We start from the raw sequence: 8221 nt of genomic DNA, 5'->3' as shown, positions 1-8221 counted from the left end.
AGATCTTGCTGTGCAGAGAGGTGTTGCACGTGCTATTAGCAATACAACTAAGTCAGAGCCTAGGTTGATCTTGTAAAAATATCATGAAATGTCCTTACTCTTATAGTGTAAACTTATGAAAATAACTTCTCACTAGTTTTGCTGAAGTTTTTAGTCTTCCATGGAACTACACTAGAAAATGTTTGAAACACCAAAGAATTTCGAACTATCAATAAACATTTTTTTCCCGACATCTCTACGGATTAGCATTTAATTGAGTCAATGCATGATGTTTCTTCTCAAAATATTAGTACAGCATAGCAACAGCCTCTTCAGTCTGTAATGTTTTGCCAAATCAGCTAAAAAGTAAATTTAAAAAAACAAGAACCTCCTACCTACACCATGTCCATATCCTTCCATCTTCCTTACATCCATGTGCCTATCCAAAAGTCTCTTAAAAGCCTCTAAAGTCAGGAGGCATTTGTTAAATTGAAAGCTATCTTATGTCACCAACCTGTGCTCAGGTCACCTGACTTTGCAAAGCCATTTTCCATAGCTGTGGATGCCAGTGACGAAGCTGCAGGAGCAGTGTTACTACAAAGGGATGATTATGAGGATGTTGACTATCCTGTGGCTTACTTTTCAAAGAAATTCAATGAGCATCAAAGAAATCATTCCACCATTGAGAAGGAATTATTATCACTTATTTTGGCTTTGCAGCGTTTTGATGTGTATGTTTGCCCGGCTCAGAAACAACTTGTGGTTTATACCGACCATAATCCATTGGTGTTCTTGAATAAAGCGAAAAACAAAAATAGAAGGTTGTGGAATTGGAGTCTGATTTTGCAGGAGTATGATCTCATGATAACTCACATTAAAGGCAAGGATAATATAATTGCTGACTGTCTTTCTAGATATTAAGTTTGCAATGTACTTTTAATAGTGGAGTGGAATTTATTATTTATATACGCTTCTGCAATATGTTATATTAGTATGCTATATGATAACTAAATGTATTGTTTTACATATTGTAGTTTGCAGTTAAAATTTTGCTCTTGCAGATCAAAATTTTCTCTTCTTGGGGGGGGGGGGGGAGGTGTTACGTGACCACAGTTTCATTTACTGTGGGTGTCACTTTAAAACGCCTGGACGAGGCGGGACGATGACATCAGTATAACAAGCTGCAACAGGCCACTGGGACTTTAAGTAGAGAAGAGAGAGTGGAAGTTTTGGACTACAAGCTGTTGGCAGTAGTTTGCTGAAGCAATGGGTAAAGTCTGACACTTTCCCATGCCCAAAGGATTAGGTTGATTAATGGCACACTGTGCACATTGGATGTGTGACTGTCACTTCGTATGATCCATACGTGGAATTTTGTTGGAGTATCCTGTGGCGACCACTGTCGTTAACCCTTACCTGGATATTGGAATGGGTGGAGCATTGGCTGATAGGCAGAAAGCAAAGGGTGGGAATAAAGGGATCCTATTAATGTTGATTGCCGGTTACTAGTGGTGTTCTACAGGGGTCGGTGTTGGGGCCGCTTCTTTTTACAGCGTATATCGATGATTTAGATTATGGATTAAATGGTTTTGTGGCTAAGTTTGTGGATGACACCAAGATAGGTGGATGAGCAGGAAGTGTTGAAGAAACGGAAAGGTTGCAGAGAGACTTGGTCAGTTTATGAGAGTGGGCAAAGAAATGGCAGATGAGATATAATGTTGAGAAATATACGGTTGTACAGTTTGGAAGAAGATATAATCGGGCAGATTATTATTTAGATGGGGAGAAAATTCAAAAGTCGGAAGTGCAAAGGGACTTGGGGGTCCTTGTGCAGGATACCCTAAAGGTTAACCACGAGGTTGGATCGGCAGTGAGGAAAGCGAATGCTATGTTGGCATTCATTTCAACAGGAATAGTGTATAAGAGTAAGGAGGTGTTGATGAGGCTCTATGAGGCACTGGTGAGACCTCATTTGGAATACTGTGTGCAGTTTTGGGCCCCCTATCTTAGAAGGGATGTACTGATGTTGGAGGGAGTTCAGAGAAGATTTACAAGGATAATTCCTAGAATGCAGGGGCTAACATATGAGGAGCATTTGTCGGCTCTTGGACTGTATACATTAGAGTATAGAAGAATGAGAGGGGATCTATAGAACATGTTGAATGTTGAAAGGGTTGAACAGAGTAGATGTGGAAAGGCTGTTTTCCTTGGTGGGTGAGTCCAGGACAAAAGGCTTAGAATTAGAGGGTACCCATTTAAAACAGAGATGAGAATTTTTTTAGCCAGAGGGTCGTGGTTTTATGGAATTCATTGCCATGTACAGCTGTGGAGGCCCGATCATTGAGGGTGTTTCAGGAGATTGATAGGTATCTAATTAGTCAGGGTATCAAGGGATATGGGGAAATTGGAACTAGATGGGAGAATAGTTTAACTCATGGTGGAGTGGCGGAGCAGACTCGATGGGCCAAATGGTACCTACATCGGTATGAATGACGTAGGAAGAAAGAATGAGGAGGTCCTGAAGAGTGGGTATAGAGAACTTGGTAGAAAGTTAAAAAGCAGGACTTCGAGGGTGGTAATCTCAGGATTGCTACCTGTGCCATGTGCCAGTGAGGGTAAGAATAGGATGCTCTGGAGGATGAACACGTGGCTGAGGAACTGGTGTATGGGGCAGCGTTTCAGATTTCAGGATCATTGGGACCTCTTCTGGGGCAGATGGGACGTACAAGAGACACAAAATGCTGGTGGAACACAGCAGGCCAGGCAGCATCTATAAGGAGAAGCACTGTCAATGTTTCAGGCCGAGACCCTTCATCAGGACTAACTGAAAGAAAAGATACTAAGAGATTTGAAAGTAGTGGGGGGAGGGGGAAATGCAAAATGATAGAAGACCGGAGGGGGTGGGATGAAGCTAAGAGCTGGAAAGGTGATTGGTGAAAGTGATACAGAGCTGGAGAAGGGAAAGGATCATGGGACAGGAGGCCTCGGGAGAAAGAAAGGGGGAGGGGGAGCACCAGAGGGAGATGGAGAACAAGCAGAGTGATGGGCAGAGAGAGAAAATAAAACAAACAAACAACAAAATATGTCAGGGATGGGGTAAGAAGGGGAGGAGGGGCATTAACGGAAGTTAGAGAAGTCAATGTTCATGCCATCAGGTTGGAGGCTACCCAGCCGGTATACAAGGTGTTGTTCCTCCAACCTGAGTTTGGATTCATTTTGACAGTAGAGGAGGCCATGGATAGATATATCAGAATGAGAATGGGATGTGGAATTAAAATGTGTGGCCACTGGGAGATCCTGCTTTCTCTGAAACAGTCTCCCAGTCTGCGTCAGGTCTCACCAATATATAAAAGGCCACACCGGGAGCACTGGACGCAGTATACCACACCAGCTGACTCACAGGGTGAAGTGTCGCCTCACCTGGAAGGACTGTCTGGGGCCCTGAAAGGTGGTGAGGGAGGAAGTGTAAGGGCAGGTGTAGCACTTGTTCCGCTTACAAGGATAAGTGCCAGGAGGGAGATCGGTGGGAAGGGATGGGGGGAACGAGTGGACAAGGGAGTAGCATAGGGAGCGATCCCTGCAGAAAGCAGAAAGAGGGGGGAGGGAAAGATGTGCTTGGTAGTGGGATCCCGTTGGAGGTGGCAGAAGTTACCTCCATTGACATGCCATTGACTTCTCCAACTTCCGTTAATGCCCGTCCTCCCCTTCTTACCCCATCCCTGACATATTTAGTTGTTTGGTTTTTTTGCTCTCTCTGCCCATCACTCTGCCTGTTCTCCATCTCCCTTTGGTGCCTCCCCTCCCCCTTTCTTTCTCCCTAGGCCTCCCGTCCCATGATCCTTTCCCTTCTCCAGCTCTGTATCACTTTCGCCAATCACCTTTCCAGCTCATAGCTTCATCCCAACCCCTCCGGTCTTCTCCTATCATTTCGCATTTCCCCCTCCACCCACTACTTTCAAATCTCTTACTATCTTTCCTTTCAGTTAGTCCTGATGAAGAGTCTGGGCCTGAAACGTCGACAGTGCTTCTCCTTATAGATGCTGCCTGGCCTGCTGTGTTCCACCAGCATTTTGTGTGTGTTGTTTGAATTTCCAGCAGATTTCATCGTGTTTGCCCTGTACAAGAGAGGCGGGTTACACCTAAACTACAGGGGGACCAATATCCTTGCAGGGAGGTTTGTTAGTGCTGGGGGGGGGGGGGGGTTTAAACTAGATTTGCAGGGGGATGGGAACCAGAGTGCCAGCGTAGATAGTGGAGCGGGGGTGAAAATAAATTATGTTAATGTTTCATGCAAAGTCACAAATAGAAGGTTTGTGTGTGGTAGTAATAATCTTCTGAGGTGTGTATATTTCAATGCAGGAGTATTGTGGGGAAGGCTGGCAAGCTGAGGGCGTGGATTGACACGTGGTATTAAAACATTGTAGCCATTAGTGAAACTTGGCTACATGAGGGGCAGGACTGGCAGCTTAATGTTCCAGGGTTCCGACGTTTCAGATGTGATAGAGGCAGATGGATGAAGGGTTGGGGGGGGGGGGGGGGTGACATTGCTAGTCAGGGAAAATGTTACAATGGTGCTCAGGCAGGACAGATTAGAGGGCTTGTCTACCGAGGCCATATAAGTGGAGCTGAGAAACAGGAAAGGTATGATGGGGTTGTATTATAGACCACCCAATAGTCAGAGAGAATTGGAGCAGCAAATCTGCAGAGAAATAGCAGACAACTGCAGGAAACATAAAGTTATGATAGTAGGGGATTTTAATTTTCCACATATTGATTGAGACTCCCATACTGTTAAAGGACTAGACGGGTTAGAGTTTGTAAAATGTGTTCAGGAAAGTTTAATATACACAGGTACTGACTAGAGATGATGCAATATTAGGAAATGTGTTGGGACAGGTGACGGAAGTGTGTGTAGGGGAACATTTTGGTTCTAGTGATCACCATTAGTTTCAATTTAACACCATTAGGTTCAATTTAATCATGGATAAAGGTAGATCTGATCCTCAGGTTGAGGTTCTAAACCGGAAGAAGGCCAAATTTGAACAAATGAGAAAGGATCTGAAAAGTGTGAATTGGGACAGGTTGTTCTCTGGCAAGGATGTGATTGGTAAGTGGGAGGCCTTCAAAGGAGAAATGTTGAGAGTGCAGAGTTTGTATGTTCCTGTCAGGATTAAAGGCAAAGTGAATAAGGATAAGGAACCTTGGTTCTCTAGGGATATTGGAACTCTGATAAAGAAGAAGAGAGAGATGTATGACATATATAGGAAATGGAGCAAATAAAGTACTTGAGGAGTATAAAATGTGCAAAAAACTTAAGAAAGAAATCAGGAGGGCTAAAAGAAGACATGAGGTAGCTTTGACAGTCAAGGTGAAGGATAATCCAAAGAGCTTCTACAGGTATATTAAGAGCAAAAGGATAGTAAGGGATAAAGTTGGTCATCTTGAAGATCAGAGTGGTTGGCTATGTATGGAACCAAAAGAAATGGGGGAGATCTTAAATGTTTTTTTTGCTTCTGTATTTACTAAGGAAACTGGCATGGAGTCAATGGAAATAAGGCAAACAAGTAGTGAGGTCAGGGAACCTATACAGATTGAAGAGGAGGAGGTGCTTGCTACCTTGAGGCAAATCAGAGTAGATAAATCCCCAGGAACTGATAGGGTATTCCCTCCGACCTTGAAGGAGACTAGTGTTGAAATTGCAGGGGCCCTGGCAGATATATTTAAAATGTCGGTATCTACGGGTGAGGTGCCGGAGGATTGGAGGAGAGCTCATGTAGTTCCGTTGTTTAAAAAAGGCTCCAGAAGTAATCTGGGAAATTATAGGCCGGTAAGTTTGACATCGGTAGTAGGTAAATTATTGGAAGGAGTACTAAGAGATAGGATCTACAAGTATTTAGATAGACAGGGACTTATTAGGGAGAGTCAACACGGCTTTGCACATGGTAGGTCATGTTTAACAAATCTATTAGAGTTTTTCAAGGAGGTTGCAAGGAAAGTGGATGAAGGGAAGGCGGTGGATGCTCTCCACATGGACTTCAGTAAGGCCTTTGACAAGGTCCCGCATGGGAGGTTAGTTAGGAAGATTCAGTCGCTAGGTATACATGGTGAGGTAATAAATTAGATTAGACATTGGCTCAATGGGAGAAGTCAAAGAGTGGAAGTGGAGGATTGCTTCTCTGAGTGGAGGCCTGTGACTAGTGGTTTGCCACAGGGAACAGTACTGGGTCCATTGTTATTTGTCATCTGTATCAATGAGCTGGATGATAATGTGGTAAACTGGATCAGCAAAATTGCTGATGATACAAGGATTAGAGGTGTAGTGGACAGTGAGGAAGGTTTTCAAAGCTTGCAGAGGGATCTGGACCAGCTGGAAAAATGGGCTGAAAAATGGCAGATGGAGATACAGACAGGTGTGAGGTATTGCACTTTGAAAGGAAAAACCAAGATAGAACATTTAAGGTAAATAGTAGGGCACTGAGGAGTGCAGTAAAACAGGGGTCTGGGAATACAGATACAAAATTCCCTGAAAGTGGTGTCACAGGTAGATAGGGTAGTAAAGAGAGCTTTTGGTACATTGGCCTTTATAAATCAAAGTATTGAGTATAAGAGTTGGAATGTTATGGTGAGGTTGTATAAGGCATTGGTGAGGCCAAATTTGGAGTATTGTGTACAGTTTTGGTCACCTAATTACAGGAAGGATATTAATAAGGTTGAAAGAGTGCAGAGAAGGTTTAGAAGTATGATGCCGGGACTTGAGAAACTGTGTTACAGAGAAAGGTTGAATAGGTTAGGACTTTATTCTCTGGAGCATAAAAGAATGAGGGGAGACTTAATAGAGGTGTATAAAATAATGATGGGTATAGATAGAGTGAATGCAAGCAGGCTTTTTCCACTGAAGCTAGGGGGAAGAAAAAAAAGAGGTCATGGGTTAAGGGTGAAGGGGGAAAAATTTAAAGGGACATTGTGGGGGGGGGCTTCTTCACACGGACAGTGATGGGAGTGTGGAATGAGCTGCCAGATGAAGTGGTAAGTCCCTGGGGCCCGATGGAATATTCCCCAGGCTGCTCCACAAGGCGAGGAAAGAGATTGCTGAGCTTCTGGCTAGGATCTTTATGTCCTTGTTGTCCACGGGAATGGTACCAGAGGATTGGAGGGAGGTGAATGTTGTCCCCTTGTTCAAAAAAGGTAGTAGGGATAGTCCGGGTAATTTTAGACCAGTGAGCCTTATATCTGTGGTGGGAAAGCTGTTGGAAAAGATTCTTAGAGATAGGATCTATGGGCATTTAGAAAATCATGGTCTGATCAGGGACAGTCAGCATGGCTTTGTGAAGGGCAGATCGTGCCTAACAAGCCTGATAGAGTTCTTTGAGGAGATGACCAGGCATATAGATGAGGGTAGTGCAGTGGATGTGATCTACGTGGATTTTAGTAAGGCATTTGACAAGGTTCCACACGGTAGGATTATTCAGAAAGAAGGCATGGGATCCAGGGAAGTTTGGCCAGATGGATTCAGAATTGGCTTGCCTGCAGAAGGCAGAGGGTTGTAGTGGAGGGAGTACATTCAGATTGGAGGGTTGTGACTAGTGGTGTCCCACAAGGATCTGTTCTGGGACCTCTATTTTTCGTGATTTTTATTAATGACCTGGATGTGGGGGTAGAAGGGTGTGTTGGCAAGTTTGCAGACAACACAAGGGTTGGTGGTGTTGTAGATAGTGTTGAGGATTGTCGAAGATTGCAAAGGGACATTGATAGGATGCAGGAGTGAGCTGAAAAGTGGCAGATGGAGTTCAACCCGGAGAAGTGTGAGGTGGTACACTTTGGAAGGACAAACTCCAAGGCAGAGTACAAAGTAAATGGCAGGATACTTGGTAGTGTGGAGGAGCAGAGGGATCTGGGGGTACATGTCCACAGATCCCTGAAATTTTCTTCACAGGTAGATAGAGTAGTTAAGAAAGCTTATGGGGTGTTAGCTTTCATAAATCGAGGGACAGAGTTTAAGAGACGCGATGTAATGATGCGGCTCTATAAAACTCTAGTTAGGCCACACTTGGAGTACTGTGTCCAGTTCTGGTGGCCTCACTATAGGAAGGATGTGGAAGCATTGGAAAGGGTACAGAGGAGATTTACCAGGATGCTGCCTGGTTTAGAGAGTATGCATTATGATCAGAGATTAAGGGAGCTAGGGCTTTACTCTTTGGAGAGAAGGAGGATGAGAGGAGACATGATAGAGGTGTACAAGATG

Source organism: Hemitrygon akajei, chromosome 17, assembly GCF_048418815.1.
Source record: "Hemitrygon akajei chromosome 17, sHemAka1.3, whole genome shotgun sequence".
Classification (NCBI taxonomy): domain Eukaryota; kingdom Metazoa; phylum Chordata; class Chondrichthyes; order Myliobatiformes; family Dasyatidae; genus Hemitrygon; species Hemitrygon akajei.
The sequence above is the reverse complement of the archived record's forward strand: the minus strand, read 5'-3'. Positions refer to the sequence as shown.